The sequence below is a fragment of the Pipra filicauda genome, unplaced genomic scaffold (assembly GCF_003945595.2).
Source record: "Pipra filicauda isolate LSUMZ 115617 unplaced genomic scaffold, ASM394559v2 scaffold145_size1923396_pilon, whole genome shotgun sequence".
NCBI lineage: Eukaryota > Metazoa > Chordata > Aves > Passeriformes > Pipridae > Pipra > Pipra filicauda.
The window spans coordinates 1,076,783-1,095,775 of NW_024103940.1; the positions used below are offsets into that span (position 1 = coordinate 1,076,783).

The 18,993-nt window shown below is 36.8% G+C and overlaps 2 protein-coding genes across 8 annotated transcripts in view; one reads left to right on the forward strand and one right to left on the reverse strand.

Moving 5' to 3' along the window:
* Positions 1-18,993, reverse strand: part of CHRM5 (cholinergic receptor muscarinic 5) — a 63,029-nt gene that overhangs the window by 39,562 nt on the left and 4,474 nt on the right. For 3 of the 6 annotated variants that reach the window (XM_027717018.2, XM_039378749.1, XM_039378747.1), the window contains exons 1-2: positions 14,189-14,594; positions 13,862-14,101 (exon numbers count right to left, since the gene is read on the reverse strand). The gene's annotated coding sequence lies outside the window, so the exon portion shown is untranslated. Of the gene's footprint in view, positions 1-13,861; positions 14,102-14,188; positions 14,595-18,993 lie in introns of those variants that run through there. The other 3 variants (XM_027717020.2, XM_027717019.2, XM_027717023.2) reach the window with 3 other exon arrangements.
* Positions 1-18,993, forward strand: part of AVEN (apoptosis and caspase activation inhibitor) — a 100,774-nt gene that overhangs the window by 26,119 nt on the left and 55,662 nt on the right. The window lies entirely within an intron of this gene.

An 18,993-nucleotide genomic window follows, 5' to 3' on the forward strand; every position in this document is an offset into this window, starting at 1 on the left:
GTAAAGAACAAGAGAAGTGGAAGTGATAGGATAACCTTACTTTGCTAGCAGAATTCTGCCATGTTTGAAGAACTGCCCTCATTTTTTGACAGATGAGGGTTAAGTGACCTACAATAGACTTGTTTATTAGGTTTTTGTCTCTGAATAGATGCTTTAGGTTTAAAAGTTTATTTTAAAAATCTCACTATAGAGCTGATCAAAATATATCCAGGGACTTGATGACTTTTCTTTAAACATGGTAGGCATTAGCAGTACCACAGCCAAAAATTGCCAACATACATGCCTCAATAATAATGTGCCGAATTGCAAATATGATGATTATCAAGATGAAAAAATGTAATTATGGACATGAATTTTTTTCCCATTTGGTTTTTTAGGCCATGGCTGAATAATTCTGATGCCTTAAAGGGTAAGAAAAGAAATGCTGTGTAGTTCAAACAAAACTGGCAGAATGGTTTTGAATACATATATAGAATACATATAATTTCTGTAGGTACCGAGCCCTTGAATACAATAAAAAACATGGAAAAAAAATCAAAAGAGCAGTTACTGGAGCATAATAGTAATGAACAATAAGTATAGGAATGATGAAGTAGCAGTAGTATTCCCTTCCCTAAAACCCTCTTGTTTTGTTTTTTTAACCTCTTGCTTTTGGGTCTCTGTTTAATTTTGATGTATCTCTTGTAATATATTGCTGCATTTTTTGTCATTTGCATTGTCAATATATAGCTGAGAATTAAAAGTATTCAGAAGATGTTTGGCTGTCTTAAAAAAACCTGAATACATAAACTTGTAAAGCAAGGCTTGTGTTAAAGATAGGTTTTCCTTCAACTTTTCTATCTTACATATATACTGACAGAGATTTGGGGAAAAAAAAGTAGAGTGAAGAGTAAGACAGTTTTCTTGTTTCGTATTTTTAATGGTAATTCTGCTCAAACAAAAAGAATGGCAATAGCAGGACGTGGTTCAGTTGCTAAGAAAAAATCCTTTGAGTTTTAAAATTCTAGAGAATAGCTGAAAATTAGTGTTTTTTACAGAAATGCCTAACTTATTGTTGCTTTGGATTACTGTATGTATCAGGGTCCCACTTTTCAGTGTTATTTGCCAACTTCTGCTACTTCTTACTTGGTCAGAAATTCAACTGATGCAAAACTTCATGTTCTTGCTGTTCATCAGGTGACATGAGCTCCACGCAGAACATAGCAGTATTGCTTACTTCTTATTACTTATCAACACCTTTGATGTTAGTACCAGGTTACTGGTCTTGAAAGATGATTACACTTTTGCACTAAGGGTGGTAACAGAGAGTGTTCCTAGTTTATGCACTCCATAACTAAATGGGTATGGGAATGTGCTTTACTTGCATCTTTCCTCATGTTCTCAGTTTTTTACTACTTCATTCTCCGTTTTTTACTACCTAATTCCCTAAACATTCTCTGAGTTTCCATGCCATGCTCTCCTATCCTGCTTCTCCTTCTAGATGCATTCCAGCACATTAGAACTTTTCTTTTCGAAAAAACATTTCCCATCTGTGGAGGCTTTTAATCCAAGTGGTCTCACTTCCACTTACACATGTTTTAGTTGCAACAGTTACGCCCAGAGCAGTCTGCAACTTTGGGCTTGTTAATAGACCTGAGAGATACTGCTGGTTTATGTACCTGTAGGTATCTGAAATCAACAAAAATGCAGTCTCTTCCCTACTCCCTTTCTTCTCAAACAAACAGAAAAAAACCTTCCACAATAAAGATTTGCAGTAAAATCACAGGCCTAGGCGTCAGTGGAAGCCAGTTCTCCATCTGCTCAGTGCTTCCTCCTGAACTGTTCCTAACATTACAGAAATTCTTTTTTTTTTTTCCTAATCAGACAAGCCAAGCTGTCATTTTTTTTTTTTTTGATCTGAACTAGAAATAGGGGGTGCCAGATTTTAAGTATTAATTACATTTTCTTGATAAATGTGTTTTCCTGTAATAGGTAATCTGTACTCATTATATATGCTTTCATATCTGCACCTTTTTCCCTCCTAAGTTTTATATAAAATGTAACCAAAACTGTGATTGAAGTGGAGAACTATAATGTGACTCTATAATTTGAATGTATGTAAGTGTAGGATAATGTCTTCATTTTAACATTCTGATATCTTAGAAATACGTGGCTATATATGTGTCAGTGATAGTACTGCATTACTAATGGTAAGTAATAAAAGAAAAATCTGAAAGTTTTCAGTGTTTCAGAGAAATTTGTATGCTTTATGATATAGAACTGAATAGAGTAAGATTCGCAGACTAAAGGGGTTAAATTTTCTTCCTAATAAAATCAGTGCAGTAAGCTTTTCCATAATCTTTAGATTTTTCACATCTTGAGTGCACTCATTTATTTGTTAAGTTCCAGATTTCTGGATTTAAAAAGTTTTCTGACCAACATCCTTCTCTAACATTGCATCTTAATCTTTTGCCGTTTTTATATATTGATGTTATTTCTGCTGAATTGTGTTGAAGTGTGTTTTAGTTATGAAATCACAAATCAGTAAGTTTAAATGTGGAGCAATTTGTCCTTATTCCTGTCTTGCTGTTGTCATGTCCGCTACTTGATATTTGTAGGCTTGAGAGGTAGATAAAAATGTCTACTGGCGTGATTCACTGTTTCTTCTGTGTAATAATGTCCTTTGTCTTTACTAGTGCCCCTTAAACTGTTCTGTCTGACTAGGCTCCTGTTGGTCATCACGGTCTCTGCCACATCTCTGACATTACTGCCACTGAAATCCCCTAACCAAAACTGAATTACTCTGACTCTTGTATTCAGATGGTACATTTCATATCCCAGTATTAATTTTTAAAATTCAGTATGTTATTGCCACTACGTTCCTGTTCCCTTACACCTATTTTTACTACTTTTTATTTATTTTCTGCCATTCCCCTGTTCTTGGAATTTTTGTTTTATTACAGGAACTTTGTGATTTTCTTTGTTGCTACATATTACTTTTAATTGATATGAATTTTTTTCTCTTGAATTATTTTTTATACTTTTGATTCTGAAACACTGTTAAATCACCTGAATTGGACTATAAACTTTTTCGAGCAGAGACTTTTTTTTGCTTGTTGGCAAAGTATTGGTTCCTTTTCAATTATGACATTATTAGGTATCACTTCTGTGCTAATATTAAAAGGTGTTGATTGATTTGGAGGAACTGTATTCGTTTTAATTGTAATACTTTTGCTCCATTTCTCAGCAGCTTACATTTGAGAAAGAAATAAGAGGAAATGTTACAAAGTTATAAGATCAGAATATTTTGGTTATGGTGTATTGGGTTTCTGTGGCCAGGTTTTGGTAGCGAAGGGGTTACAGTGGTGGCTTCTTTGAGAAGCTGCCAGAAGCTTCCCCCATGTCTGACAGAGCCAATTTCAGCCAGCTCCAGGACAGACCCACTGCTGGCCAAGGCTGAGTCAATCAGGAATGATAGTAATGCCTCTATGATAACATATTTAGGAAGGAAAAAGAAAGTTACTGCAGAGATGAAAATTACAGCCAGAAAAGAGCAGAGTGAGAACATATAACCAGCTCTGCAGACACGAAGGTCAGTGGAGAAGAAGGGACAGGAGGTGGGACAGGTGCCAGAGCTGAGGTTCCCCTGCAGCCTGTGGTGCAGACCATGGTGAGGCAGCTGTGCCTCTGCAGCCCACAGAGGACCACGAGGGCACAGAGATCCACCTGCAGACCCTGGAAGAGACCTATGCCAGAGCAGGTGGATGCCCAAGGGCATCTGTGACCCTGTGGGAAGCCTGTGCTGGAGCAGGTCCTGTCAGGGACCTGCTGACCCACAGAGAGAGTAGCTCATGCTGGAGCAGGTTTCCTGGTAGGACTCGTGGCCCTGTGGGGGATGCATGCTGGAGCAGCCTGTGCCTGAAGGACTGCACTCCGTGGAAAAGTGACCCACGTTGCAGCAATTTGTGAAGAATTGTTGCCTGTGGGATGGACTCATGCTGGAGAGGTTCATAGAGGACTGTCTCCCGTGGGAAGGACCCCACACTGGAGTAGGAGCAGAACTCCTCCCTGAGCAGTGGTAGAAACAATCTGTGGAGAACTGACTGTAACCCCCATTCCCTGTCTCCCAGAACCACTGGGAGGGGAAGGAGGTAGAACTCAGGAAGGAGTGAGAGGTGAGGGGAAGGTGTTTTTAAGATTTATTTTACTTCTCATTCTCCTACTCTGATTCTGTTAGTAATAAATTCAATTAATATCCCCATTTTGAGTCTGTTTTGCCTGAGACAGTATCAGTGAGTGATCTCTCCCTGTCCTTATCTCAACTCATGGACCCTTTGTCATATTTTCTCTCCTCTGTCCAGCCAGGGTCAACCCACTACATATGGTAAGGATGATAAGACTATCAGATGTAGAAGATTGGTTTAATTGTAGAAACCAAACTTCATTTGTTGTTCCATTTCTCATAAGGATACATTTATTCCAAATATCAGTTAACAAATAAAATAGCTGTGATGGGAATGCTTCCTTGTTCATTGATGAATGCTCCAAAGCAGTGTTGTGATCAGATTGCGTCTCTCAGAAGAGACTGAGAGACCTATTCTTCTAGCAAGATTCTCAGAAATTTGTTTGCAGGGAGCAGTGCTATTTCTAAACATTGGTTTTGGAGTGAAAGAAGGGCTGTGAAGTAGATAGTGCTCTAAAGAGAATAGAGTACCTGTTTCTTCCTTATTCTTGTCTGCAGCTTCTCCTTTCTTCTTATCCCATCTGTGGTCCTGAAATTTCTCCTCAAATCTTCTACTGATGGTTTGGGCTCTCTTAGTCCTTCTCTTCTTTTAATACTTTTGGAGTCACAGCTATTCATTTTGAGGTGATTCTTTCCTTGATCTCACCCTGTTGCTCAAGAATTTCCAGTTCCTACATCCAACTTCTAGTCTAGGCTTTCTTTTGATCCTTCTCCTGCCTCATATTTTTGTACCTGTCTAAATCACGTTAGCTCCTCATCTAGTCTATGTTCTCTTGCCTGTTCTTCACTCTCAGCTCATTAGGGAAGTGGCGTCTTTGGCATTTCTGGGTGCTATATAGGAAGATGGCTCTTTTAAGCATTTAAAAGATTTGGTTTTTTTCCGAAACAGCTTATTTTTTGTCTAGATTTGAGTAATTTTCTTGAAGAACGTCAAAGGCATATTGAGATTTGCCAAAGTTTTTGTTTCAAAACAAGAGTTGTGTTAACTATTCCACCCTCAAGGGAACTCTTATATCTTGTTGTCCTTTCTTGCAAATCAAACCTTCTGCATGTGTAAATTTGTGAACTAAAAACTCTTTTAATACAAAGCATGTTTGAGGGTCAGAATAGGGTGCAAGTGGGGAAGAATTATATTTTCTTTGGTTCTGACTCATTTTCAACCTTTACTGGAATGTGAATCAGATGACCTTCCTTTGACAGTACACACTCATCATCTCAGTTTATAAAGCATGGTATTTCTGAATCTGTTGCGGATAATTTGGATTGTGAAACTGATTGTACTCTCTCTACTTTTTATACTGTTGATTGAAAACAGCCTGTGATAATGTCTTTCTTTTCCTTGAGTATATGCATGTGCTTCAATATGCAGAAAATGTGTCACTGAAAAGTGTGTATCACAAAATGTGAGGGGCAAGGTGGAAGAGCTAATTCAAGGTGGAATGCTTTAATACAATGATATAATTCTACTGATTTTTGTGTCATAAAGGCTCGATAGGCCATAATTGCAGATATTTACAGCAAAGAAATTTTCATTTGAGACACTTGGTTAACTTACTGCTGGGAAAATGCTGGCAGAATGGAAGTTTTGGAAAGTCAAATATTTTAAACTGACAGTTCAGTAGTAATGGGAGCTAATCTGAGTTAGATTTTTCTGAGTAAATAAAGTGCTATGGGTGCAAGAGTAATAATCCCAGAGAGAAAGTCTATACAATTTTTACTGTTCAGGAAAAGATATTCTGTTTGTAGTGTTCCGACACCCTTTGAATACCCAAGAAAGTGTACCAAAGCAGTTTTAATGGAAAACAGCGCTTTTGCCCTGACTTCTTTACTGATGGAGCCTTGTTAGAGTTGGTTGGGGTTTTTCTTCTATGTGTACTTCATGTTTCTAAAGTTGTTAGAAGATAGATTTCAGCAGGACAAAATTTGAAGTTGCTTTATATTTTGCTTCTGCCCTTGATACTAAATTATGATTGCCTCCTGTCTTCTGGAGAAAAGAGTTTGAAAGACAGTTCAGTGATATTATGGATTTGGCCCATCACCAGATATGGATCTAGTTGTCTGATTTGACTGCATGAATGGTGCAAAAGAGTTGGCAGGAACATGAAGTGGAACAGCTGGTGAGAAGGGAAAGATCTTGTGGAATCAGGGAAATACAAGAATTGCTATTAGTAATAGTAAGGGAAGAAGCAAGAGCTCTCTTTTTGGTGGTAGCATGCATGTGTATTGGATTAAATTGGATTAAATCCAGATGCCTACTTCTGATTTATTTTAATGTACATTTGCAGTTAGAATATTGACAACAAGTAAATTTTCTAATGCAAATAAGGGACTACATTCTCTCTTGCTTTTTTGTAACTCCACATGATTCTGTCTCCCCCTTCCTTTATCTTTTTTTCTGTTGTTATTTCATAATACCTTATTAAGTGTTCACTTGCTCTTGGTTTTATATATCGTCTTTCTGTCCCATAGACAACTTTATTTTTCTGAGTTGTATTTGAATATGAAAAATGAGGAGGAGGAAGAGAAAGAAGGGAGGAGTAGAAGTCTCCAGGAAGAACAATCTAGTCACTTAGAGGAAAATTGCCTACAAGTATGAGATGACTAAATTAACTTGTAGAAATGTAATCTGAAAGCATCAGATCTCATACCTGTACCTTACAAGCACAGTTTAGCTTGTCAAAGAAAATTGGTCTTTATAAATATCTCAGTGTAAAGTAACATTTAACTAGAGACAAAGCGTTTTAAAGTCTTTAAGTGTTTGATTTGGTCATGTTATCTTTGTGTTAAAAAAAAAAAATCCCAACAACTACAAAAAACCCCCTAGTGATTATTTCTGTTTAGCGCCTGTACTTCAAAACAGTTTATCTGTTCATCTGAACTTTAACATTTTTCTTTTGGCTGTTCATTTATTAATAGAAGACTCCTATAATAGTTTTTGGGGGGGTTCTATTTGCAAACCTTTCTACTTTAAAGTATTTTAGCATACTACCATTTTCCATTGCTGCAGTGGTTATAGGAAACTGAGGAAGTGAACAATGGAACCCCTTTGGGAAGCACAGTTGGGAGTATGAATTAAAAACTTACGTTTACGAACTTGCTCAGTAGAGGAAAAAAGTATTTATGGTCTAAATTTTGTCATGAGTTAAGAAAACCAGAAGGACATTTTTTTAGTTAAAAAAAGCTATAGAGAGAGGTAATAATTTTACCTCACAATTGCGAATGCTTTATGGTGGTGGCAGATGCTATAGGCAATGTTTTTTTCTAAGTATCTAGAATAAAATAATCTGAGCTCTATTCCTGAAGTCTGTCAATCTCCCAGACTGACTGCAAATTGAAATTATTTCATTCAAAAAGGACTATTGAAATAGTTTGTTCTGTTACAGAAATAACTCACTGAGCAAGCTATACTGTATGACAAGAAACTGCTGTAATGCATTTTTGAAAACTGAAGCATTGAACAACCACACTTGCAATGAAACTTCATGTGACTAGAGTTCATTTAATCATGAAAGGAAAGCACAGTAGGTTAATCCAGGGAAAATGTAACATGGACAACATATATTTTGGTAACAGTGATATTGTACACCTATGATACCAGTCAGGAAGAGATGATATCCACATAATGGCATTAGAGCTAATTTATCTAATTTATATTAGAATAGGTAAAAATTCTCGAACAGCCTATTAAGAAGAGTATGTATAGGTGTTTAAGAAGATGAATTTTTTTCTAGAGCCTGTTTTTAGGTATCTGAGTTCTGACAGCTTCGCACTGCTAAACTTAGAAATTATTCCATTTCCTCCTCTCCTTGCAACACATTTTTAAAACATTATTTTAATTGTTAGGTGACATAGTGTTTACCATTATTTGCTTTTAGATGTTAGAGATAAAATACTACCAACAAACATCTTTGAAGTATAGTTCCTTCATTTTTTAACTTGCAAGACATGAAATAGCAAATATAATAAAAAAGTCAGTTTCAGTAAGGTTTGGGGCAAATTTGAGGAAGGGTAACTTGCTGTTGTTTCTTTCCCTGAAAAATTTTACAAAGACAGTAAAATTCATAGATTACAAAGCCAAATAAACCATTTCTGATTGGGTGAGCTTTTCTGAATAATAGGAACAGTCATCAAAGTAAGTTATGAACTAGTTATCGGTTGACTTAGGGCATATTTCTTAGTACATCTACTGTTAAAAGCTGTTGTCAGTTGTGATTTAAATATGTCTACCTTGACTACAGCAAGGCTTTTGACACTCCAGAGATCCCTTCCAACCCCAAGTGTTCTGTAATTCTGTGAATTTCAGTGACAGAGAATCCCTCAGAGCCGGTTGTCGCACTGGGCGCTTGAATTGATCTGATGTGTTGTTACCTTCCTTTTTAAGGTGTGCGTGTGATTTCCCCTCTAATTCTGTATAGCCTGAGGACTGCAGAGAGTTACAGTAAAAACCTACAAAAATGACAGATTTAAATTCATTGCAGATTAAGTGATGTACATTGTGTGTGTGTAAACAGCCCCGTATCACATTCGAAGTCGTCTGAGGTGATTGGTACTCTTCACTAGTTGAAAGCAAATGAACCATAGAAATTAGGAAAAGAACAGAGAGCAAAACAGAAAACACATCACGGTTTTGTCACCACATAAATCTGTGACACAGGCATACTGCGTAACTTTTTCCAATTCAGATCGCAGAAGCTCCACAAGGAAGCAATTGTACAGCAAAGGGCAGCAGGAAAACTAACAACATGGAAGAATTTATATATAAGGCATGGCTAAGGATGGTATGAGTAGAGTAGAATAGAGGTCTTCAACCTCTTCAACCCCAAAATAGATGACTGAGAACAGTATACCATTGCTGTCTGTGAAATCATGAAGATGGATATCATGAATAAGAAATTACTATTGTGTCTTCTAGTGCAAGAAGTAGGGAATATTGAATGAAGCTATCTGGCAGCAAATTTGAAACAAAGAAAGGACGTCTGTCACAGGATCTTGTGGAAACTGAAATTTTGTACAAGTTCAAAAACAACTGGAAAAGGTTATCTTATAAATAAGACATTATCTCTGGCTCAAGAAATCCCTGAACTGCAAATAGCTAGAGGCTGGCAGAATAATTCTGAGGAAGTATCCCGATGTGTGTGCCCTGTTTTCAGGCTTCCTTAGACTTACGCTGTTGGACACTGTTGTGCAGAATTTGGGGCTTATGGAGCCTCTAATTCGATATGATGTGACCTTTCCCGAGTGATGTTCTTCTCTCTTCCCTGTTGTAAGCTGTGGAATCACTAAATTAATATTTAAAGTTTGAGATGGTGTCAGTTCAAAGCTATTGGAAGGTACTGAAGTACTGTAAAGGATTCATTTTTCTGTAATTTTAATATTTTTAGCAAGCTTGTGTACTTTACCACTGCTTGATGTATAAGTATATAGTAGGGGAGTAGCAAGTTGAATTCTTTGTAAAGCATCGATACTGCTCAATGAGGCAGACTATACAAATGGATATTTTTAATGTCTCATAATTTCAGGAGTGTTGAAGAAGACAAAAGAATGTTTTTCTAGAGTACTGAAAAAATGCTATCAAATGGAATGATTTAGGTAACTGTAGGTCCATGTATGTGATATCAATCCTGGGAAAAAGGAATGGAAAATGTGATACAGGATTTGGTTAATTAAGATTTAAAGTGTGGAGGCAGGCCTTGCCTGCAAGTTCGTCAAAGACTGGCAGTCAAAAGGACCACCAGACAACAGAGAGGAATGAGCTGAACAGATCTAAGTTGGGGCTACAGGGCTGCAGGTTTTGAGGAGCACACAGTTTCATCTGCCATAACAAAGTTTCTTTCTTTGCAGATACTGCTTTGCCATGTCAGACCCCTTCACAAAGCACTGTATATCTGCTGTAAATGTATGTAAGCCTTATGTAAATGTATGTAAGCTTTTAAGTCAAAGTTCATACTGATAGAGGCCTGAAGGTCTGTCACTGTGCCTTATTACTTATAAACTGCTTTTGCCTGAACTGGCACTGCCTGTTTATTCAACACCAAAAAAAGAGGGATATGAATATAACCAATGTCAGTCAATTTGGCTTTCTGGAATATGTCTCTTTGGATGTGATTGGAAGTACTGCATAATATTAATCTTCATGTATCTACAGTACAAATGGTTTGATGTGTTTTAGTTCCTTTTTTCTCATTACAGTAATTTTTGGAGGCAGGGGATTATTTAATGAAAGGGCTTGAGAGAGATGCAACTGGCTGCGGTGAATTTTGTATTCATCTGTAACTCAAGGTGAAATGGACATATTAGGTCAGTGATTTAACTATAGGAGCATAAGTTCTATTAGGTTATATAAGCTCTATCTCTTAATAAAAAGATGGAAGTGTAAAAGTGTCTTGTGTTTTACTTGTAACATAATAGTCTTGAGTAGACATGAAAGTGAATGCAGAAAATAGACCACCAGGTCTGAGTATGTATACCTACAAGTCCGTGCTGCTAGGTGCATTAGACCCTGAGATTAGCTCGGTTGGTAAGAGCATGGTGCTAATAACACCAGGGTTGTGGGTTTAATCCCTGTATGGGCCATTCTCTTAGGAACTGGACTCAGTGATCCTTATGGGACCCTTACAACTCAGAATATTTGGTGTGGATTTCTATTAGCTGATAACTGCCTTTAAGGGGCAGTTTGCATTTTTGGTTTGTGTCTCATTTGCATGATTTCTAAAAGGTTTATTATACCATGTCTTGCCACTTTAATATTTCTTACTTGCTGAATTAGTTGGGAAGGGGGTCCTGTTTGTATGTACCACATGTGCCGTTTTGCTAAGCAGACATCCTCTCTAGGCAATTGACTGTAGTTATTTTTGTGATGTGATTTATTCATTTCACAAATACAAACAGCTTAGTACAGAGGAAATGAAAAGATATCCTTGTCAGATGCTTAGCGATCCTTGAACAACTGCTGGAAAAATAAATATTGACTTACTGCTTTCAGGTGAGGTGATTTTACGTAATTACACATTTTGGAAAACATTTTATGATATATTTATTTCTGGTTGCGTGGAGGTTTAGGTTTTGGAACTTCATGATGAACTGTTCACTTAGTTAATGCATCTGAATTCTTTGAGGATAAGTAAGAGAAATAATGCACTTAAAAATAGCATTTATCTTGATGACTTAAAATTATTAATGCATACGTCTGAAAAAGTCTACCTTTTAAAATTATTATATATTTCAAAAAATATTAGTTGTATCCAATTCTTCTTCCTGTAAGAAAGCTTTCCACTTGTTCATAGCCGTCTCATATTTACAACAGAGCTTAAAAACCCCTAACTGCAACTCTCAGTTCTAAAGTTTCTAAACCACTAAGTTTTGAGTAAGCCTTTTGAGAGCTTCATTGAATAATCACCTTTTTTTTTATTTGTTTGTTTTAAAGGTGTGATAAACAATATCTTTTACAAAAGAGGAGGCAAAAACTCAAGTTAAAACTTTTCCAGTGTGAGAGCAGTGACTGGAGAATCAAAGGTTGAATTCCAATTCTTATTTTTCTCTGTTTTTTACTTCCAACTCTGAACCAAATTCAGCAGAAACAAAGCTGTGTTCTGAAATCAGCTGACAAAAGCTGTATTGCATCTGCTGCTTGTTGCAAGTGTTATCGAGTTGTAGTAGTAGGCTTTGATGGTTCAAGTTATGGAAATTCTGAACTGGTGTTATTGAAAACTTGTCACCATATTGTTTTGGTTTATGTTGTACAGAACCTACTTCTTAACTGATGTTTTTTTTCCTGGTTTGTAGATGTGAGACAAAGTATCAGTGCCTGTAGTATAGGAACCGTAAGGAGGCAGGGAGAATTCTTACTGGATCACTTGAATGTGTGAAGTGAGACATAGGAAAAAAATGACTGAGAGATGTTTGATTGACCAATTGGAGCTACTTATAAAAGAGAAGGACAGAAATTGGGGAAATGTAGAGAATGCTGGAAGCTGTCAGCGACAAAATGGCTGAGTTATGGGTGCACTAGCAAAATTCCATTAAGTTCTCATTAGGGACAGCAAATGGGAAAGTGGAAAAGGGTTAGACTAATAGACTTTACCTGTATTAAACAGAAGACCTAAGTGTGAGTGTTTAGAGACATGAGTTTGTCCCCCTTCTATGGCAGTGCAAAGTGTGACCTTGTAGAAAGAATTTCAGATATATAAAGTATATCTACAGTAATATGCATGAGATGACCCCTCTCCTGCAGAGTTTGTTTCACATATCTTATCTGATAGGAATTCCGTTATTTTCGGAGTATGCTGTTGACTCCTGATATTATGATGAACCTTGTCTCATATCAACTTGAGTTTTTTAGTCTTTGACAAGTAAGTTTAGTCTTCTAGCACTTGGTAGAATTCATAAATTCTTTGTGCATAAATGAAGAGTTCAAAAGAGGTGTTTGTGAATGGCAAATGAGTCTGTCTTTAGCAAGTATCAGGAAGAGAGATTATTTTAGTAAGTTAGCAAAACATAAAAAGGAAAAAAAATAAGAAAAGAACTGCTGGTTACATTAAATAAGAATATCATATAATAAGATGTGCTAAATAGAAATGAGGGAAGTGATACAAAGAAAAGTAGAGGAGATACTTAAAACAGTGCTAGAAGAAGAAATATTGCATCTTAGTAAATAGAAAAAATTGTGCAAAATCAGAAAAAAACAGTAGGAACAAAGCCGTAGTTTTTCAAAGCTGCTGTTGCATACAAAATTGACCTGTGTGATACTATAAAATGGTATGTTAAATGATATATGACTCTTAATGCTTTTTTAGTTTCAAGGATTGTTGGAGGTTTTTTGTGTGTGAGCAAAGGTAGCTTTCTCTGACTTCTAAGTGTAGTTTTTTGATTAACAGATACAGTGTTTATTTTTCAAGACCTACTAGATGTTAGAATCTCGTTCTAAAATGTTTTGCATGTTATTTCCATATAGAATTCATGTCAATGTGACTTGTGTTGTGAATGCTCCAAATGAGTTAAAAAAATGAGATCACCTGTACCTTCTTTTTTATACTTTAACTGGGGCACTGATGTCCAATCTTCTGATTGAAACTCTGTACACAGTACCTTGGGGTGTATTAACATGGTGCTGTTTCCTTATTGTGCTGTAGTTTACCTTTCATAAATAACTAAGCAACACTTCTAGCTTTATTTAATATCCTTTTATATAAACAAAGATTCATTATTCTGTAATGAAAGATAGCGTTTTACATCTGCTGCTGGGGTGCAAAACATTGTTTGCTTTGCTAGATTATATAGACAATGAAGTGCAGTAAATTTTTTTTTGGAAATGTGGCTTTTTATTATTTTTTTTCCTTAAGCACCCATGCATGGACGTAGGTATTAAAATATTTTAAAGGATTTAAATCTTAAGATATATTTCACTCTAGTATAGATCAAGAGAGAGCATTTAGCAGTTTTTCCTTTGAATAACCTTAATATTAAAAGAGATCTCTTATTTGAACAGTATAGGAAATCTAAGAACATCAAATATCTGGCATAGAATGATTCAAACTTCAGTATCAGCGTAAAGAAATTTAAATTCATTGAGTTATTGTCCATACATGAAAGTATATGTTGATGTGATAAACAATTAAAGCAGTATATGAAATAAAAACTTACCTAGGAGATATTTGATTGAAGCTTTGTCTGTGCTCTGTCAGAATATACTGACTCACTCAGCAGATAGGAAGCTTTTTCCTATTTGAAATGCATTGTGCACTCTCGTCTTGTGATTTCTTTTCCACAGCATCTTGTTGTTCACTGCTGCTTCGGTCTTGTGGTATTAGTTGTTTCCAGTTTATTTCCAGGTATCTCCAATATCTGATTTCTTCCACATTCAGCATTTTTGTTTATTCTGCCCTAATCAGGTAACAAAAAAGAACCTGTGAACTTGGCATCTTCCCCTCCCCACCAAAAAAAAAAAAAAAAAAAGGCAAATGCACCGACCCCAGTTAACTCAAGTATTCAGCACCCATTTAAAAAATCATTTAAATATTTAGAATCCAGTAAATTCCATCTGTTTTCTGGTGCTATTCCAACACTGAAAAGTTATTTTCCTACATATTTTGGTAGCCTCCACATTTTAGATTTTTGTAGGAAATATGCAGGATCAGTAGACATCAGGTCTTAACTTTTAATCCATGCAACATTATTCTGTGAAGGATGGTGAAGGTCTGCCTCTCTCAGCTCCTTATGCTTCTGTCAGACACAGATGTGAAATGCTGCTTTAGAGCAGAGGGGAAAAAAAATCCCAAAGGGTGTAGTGTTTTGTCATCTCTCAGGACAGTGAGCACGCATGGCATCAATGAGTAGCAGATATGAGCTATTCAAACCAGTCACTGAACTGACAGGATGACGATTTCATACATAATAGAACCATTAATTATTTCTTCTGATGGACAGCAGTATGTACTAGAAGAAAAAAGCGGCAGATGATAATACTAGGTTTGATAGGTTCTCTGTGTTTTAGCAGCTTGTCATCAAGAAACAAACCAGGAAAAAAATGTGGTTTTGGGATATGATCAGGTAAAACAGACCAGAGTTGTTTTGACATGGTGGATGTCATGCATAGGGTTAAAAACGCCATTCAGGGTAAGGTCAATTCATAGCTAGCTTTTTATCAAAAAGATGTTCCAAAAGATTTGCTTTGAAAATCGTGGTTTGTGTTTTGCTTCATGTAGCCTTTCACTGGGGAAACGTGGTTGTAGTCTTGTGGGTTTTCACTTATACCTTAATGTGCAGATTAAGCCCACACATTTGGGTTTTTTGCCCTGCAAAAGGAAACCTTAATGTTAAAAAAAAATATTTTTAAAAGAACTCTGTATGAAGATGGTGTTCAAACTCACTGCACACTTCGTATCAAAGACTGACTCACAAATCCATTTCTAATTAATTTAGAAATGTAAATCGTCTGATTTAATGTTAAGTAACCACACTCTTAGGATTAATATATAAGAAATTATATATATTTAGTCACTTTAATGTAGCATAAGCCTTCATAAATCTGTCCTAAAATATGATGGATAAAATCTTCATTCACTGATTCAGTGTTGTTAGGGGCAACGTATGCTGATTGTGGGAACAATAATGTGACATTCGGAACTTTTCCTTAGAATATAGTTTCTCTCTTTTTTTTTTTTTTTCTCTTTGGAACCTTACTTAGTGTAAATTTTCTTTGTAAATATGTTGACAAAAAAACGTTTACAATCAATTTTTTTTTTTTGCCTTCTGTGCATTGAAGGTAAAGAAGAGATCAAATTATGAGAGAAAGAAAACACTACTTTAAAACTGGTGTGAATCGTAAACCACATCAAAGACACAGTAGGTGAAGGGGCTACTTCTACTGGTTTGTACTTGTTTGCTCTCATAATTTGCCTTAGTTTGGTTTTATTGAAGCAGCACAGTTATCTTCATCTTTCTTATTATGAAATCATGAAGAGTATCTGGATAAAGCTTTTTTTTGGTTTATGCAGTCAATAATGATAACATAATAATGCCCTTACATCACATCAAATAACTTTTGGAATACTTTCAGTCTCTAGCTTGCATTCTGTCTAGCTCAAGACCAAATCCAAGCCTCGTAAAATATGATGGCTGTAACTTTAAATCTTAAGTTGTCAATCTTGCTCTTTAGGTAAGAAGTTGAGTTGCCAAGGTTACAATGGGTATATGATGTAAAGTCCACGCTGAAAGTACTGGAATGAGGCATACTTTCTGAAATAATATTAACACTTTCTGTCTCATGATTTCTGTCCTCAAGCATACAATCCATGCCTGGAGTTGATAGCCTAAGCTGAACTCCAAGTGTCCTAAATATATCAGGATATTTCATGAAAGTGCTGATTCTTATGAAAACCTTCCAAGTATTTGGAATTTGACAAGGCACGACCTTTGTATTCTTAGATAACCTTTTGGGAGACAATGCTAGCCTGGTCTGCTTCCCTCCTTGCAAATCCCAAAACAGAGGACTCAAATGTCTACTCTGTGATTATCCCCATAAGAAGTCCCGAAGCACAAAATAACTGAACAGTGTTTTAATACACACATGTGCAAGTGCACATATAGACATACATCTATAAACCCCACTTTTTTCCCCTCTTCAGAACAAGGTAACCTGAGCTATTTGTATGTTAGTATCAAAAGTATCAAGTATTCTGTTGTCTCAAACCCAGAGATGAGCATAAACTTGGATAAAGCAGCACATTAAAATTTAGTTGATGACAGTGGTCCTGACATCTTGATATGCAATCTGAGTCTAAGATAAGGAGATGATTGGTGTTAAGAATTCAAACTCTGAAGATGAAGCTGGTTAAAATTTTCAGCCTTGACTACAGCACGAAGAAGAGGAATTGTATTTTTAGCGTGGTGTTCTGAAAATCTTTTCCATTTGGTCAAGCTGTAACAGGAATAAGCTATATATATATAAACTGCATGACTAAAGGGGATAAATAACATCTCTGGTGGAGAATATTGCTACTGAAGTAGCAAAAGCTTCAAGCATGCACCACTGAGCACTCTGAAGGTCCTATAGTCTGTCTTGTGCCTGGATATCTAGTATATGGCTATCAGTGCTGTACTATGTGATTACTTCTTGCAGAGTTTGGTTATCTTGCACTCACAGGATGGCGTGATGAGGGATTCCATGTCCGTAAACAGTGTCAGTTGACATGAAGTTCTTGAACCTCTAAGCCAGGAGCAAGTACTCGCAGGGGGCTGGCTACATCCCTCTACATATTTTCATTTGGATCAGAGGCATGTTGCAGAACTGTAAGGGGGATACTAAACAAGTTTGCAGATAACACAAAACTGGGAGGAGCTGTTGACTTCCTCAAAGTCAGGGAGGCCCTGCAGAGAGACCTCCACAAATTAGAGGACTGGGCAATCACCAACCATAGGAAATTCAACAAGGGAAAGTGCTGGATACTGCACCTGGGATGGGGCAACCCTGGATGTATGGACTGGGGAATGAGATGCTGGAAAGCAGTGCCACGGAAAGGCACCTCGGGGTCCTGGTCGTTGGCAAGCTGAACATGAGTCAGCAGTGCCCTGGCAGCCAGGAGGGCCAACCCTGTCCTGGGGGGCATCAGGCAAAGCATCGCCAGCCAGTCGATGCAGGGGATTGTCCCGCTCTGCTCTGCGGCGGCCTCATCTTGAATATTGTGTGCAGTTTTGGGCACCACAATAGAAGAAAGATATTAAACTCTTAGAGAGTGTCCAAAGGAGGGCAATGAGGGTGGTGAAGGGCCTTGAGGGGAAGCCGTATGAGGGACGGCTGAGGTCACTTGGTCTGTTCAGCCTGTAGAAGAGGAGACTGAGGGGAGACCTCATTGCAATCTGCAATGTCCTCATGAGGGGAAGAGGAGGGGCAGGCACTGATCTCTTCTCTGTGGTGACCAGTGACAGGACCTGAGGGAATGGCCTGACATTGCATCAGGGGAGGTTTAGGTTGGGTATTAGAAAAAAGTTCTTCACCCAGAGGGTGGTTGGGCACTGGAACAGGCTCCCCAGGGAGGTGGTCACAGCACTATGCCTGATAGAGTTCAAGAAGTGTTTGGATGATCCTCTCAAGCACATGGTGTGACTCTTGGGGATGGTCCTGTGCAGGGCTAATGGTTGGAGTCTGATGGTCCTTGTGCGTCCCTTCCAACTGAGCATATTCTGTGATTCTGTGATTACTTTCTGATAGCAGAAAAGTTATTTGCAGTGAGGAAGAAGTCCTGTACTTCTTGGATAGACTTCTGTTTCAGTTCCTACTTTTTTGAGTGTACACGTTATAGCCAAAAACCTCAAAATAACTACTATGTAGCTTTGGTTAGCAACAGGTTGAAACTGCACCCGAAAACCAGATCTAGGGTGAATAATGCACTTACCTGCTTTAAGAAAAGTGCTTTTTAAAAGTTACATAAGAAGTGAGCACAATGTTTGCTTTAAAAACATTTTGCACTTTGTGTGAGCATTTGAATTAAAAGCTCACTGAAATTTCATGGGAATATTTGGGATATTTAATATTTACAGTATCAAAGCTGATAGCTTTGCAAATAGTATTAAGCCATGTGTTAGTCTGTGTTAGTCCATTCATGATTAATAATTATGGATTCTTCAGGTCTTAAAGGTCAAATATTACCCCTACTGTATGAAAATAATTTGTCAAATATATTGGAAAAAACATTTTTCTAATAAAACTGAGTGATCAGTAAAGCTGTATCTCAGTCAACTGTTTCTACAGATCATAGAATGCATGATAATCACTAATGTTAGTAATATAAAGAAATTGAGGGGGAAAAAAAAAGAAGACATAGTGTTGGAAAAAAAAGAGAAGACATAGTGTTAGAAAAAACTTTTAAGTATTTTCCTTTTTGAGAATTTTATCAGATTACCTGTTTCAAGGAAGTTGATAAGTAGTCGTTGCTTTTCAGAGAAAAGCAGTGTATCTATCAGAATTTTTTAATCACTGCAGAGCTAATGTTCTGAAGAAAATGTTGTCGTTATTGCTGCTTTTTTTGTTGCTTACAAGTAGTTCTTGCCTTTATGAACAAAATACTCTTCTGCCTTATTCTTTTTCCCTTTTTCTTTGAGGGTGTGTGTGTTTATTGTGATCTCATATCAATAATTATTTGTTATTGAAGATTAAATAATTCTGGTTTGAGTGGAATATTTGATTACCTTCCAACTACATAAAACTCATGTGCAAAACTGTATTTTTCAGTGTTCAATATAGAATATATTGTACATTTCTTAAAAAAATAGATTAA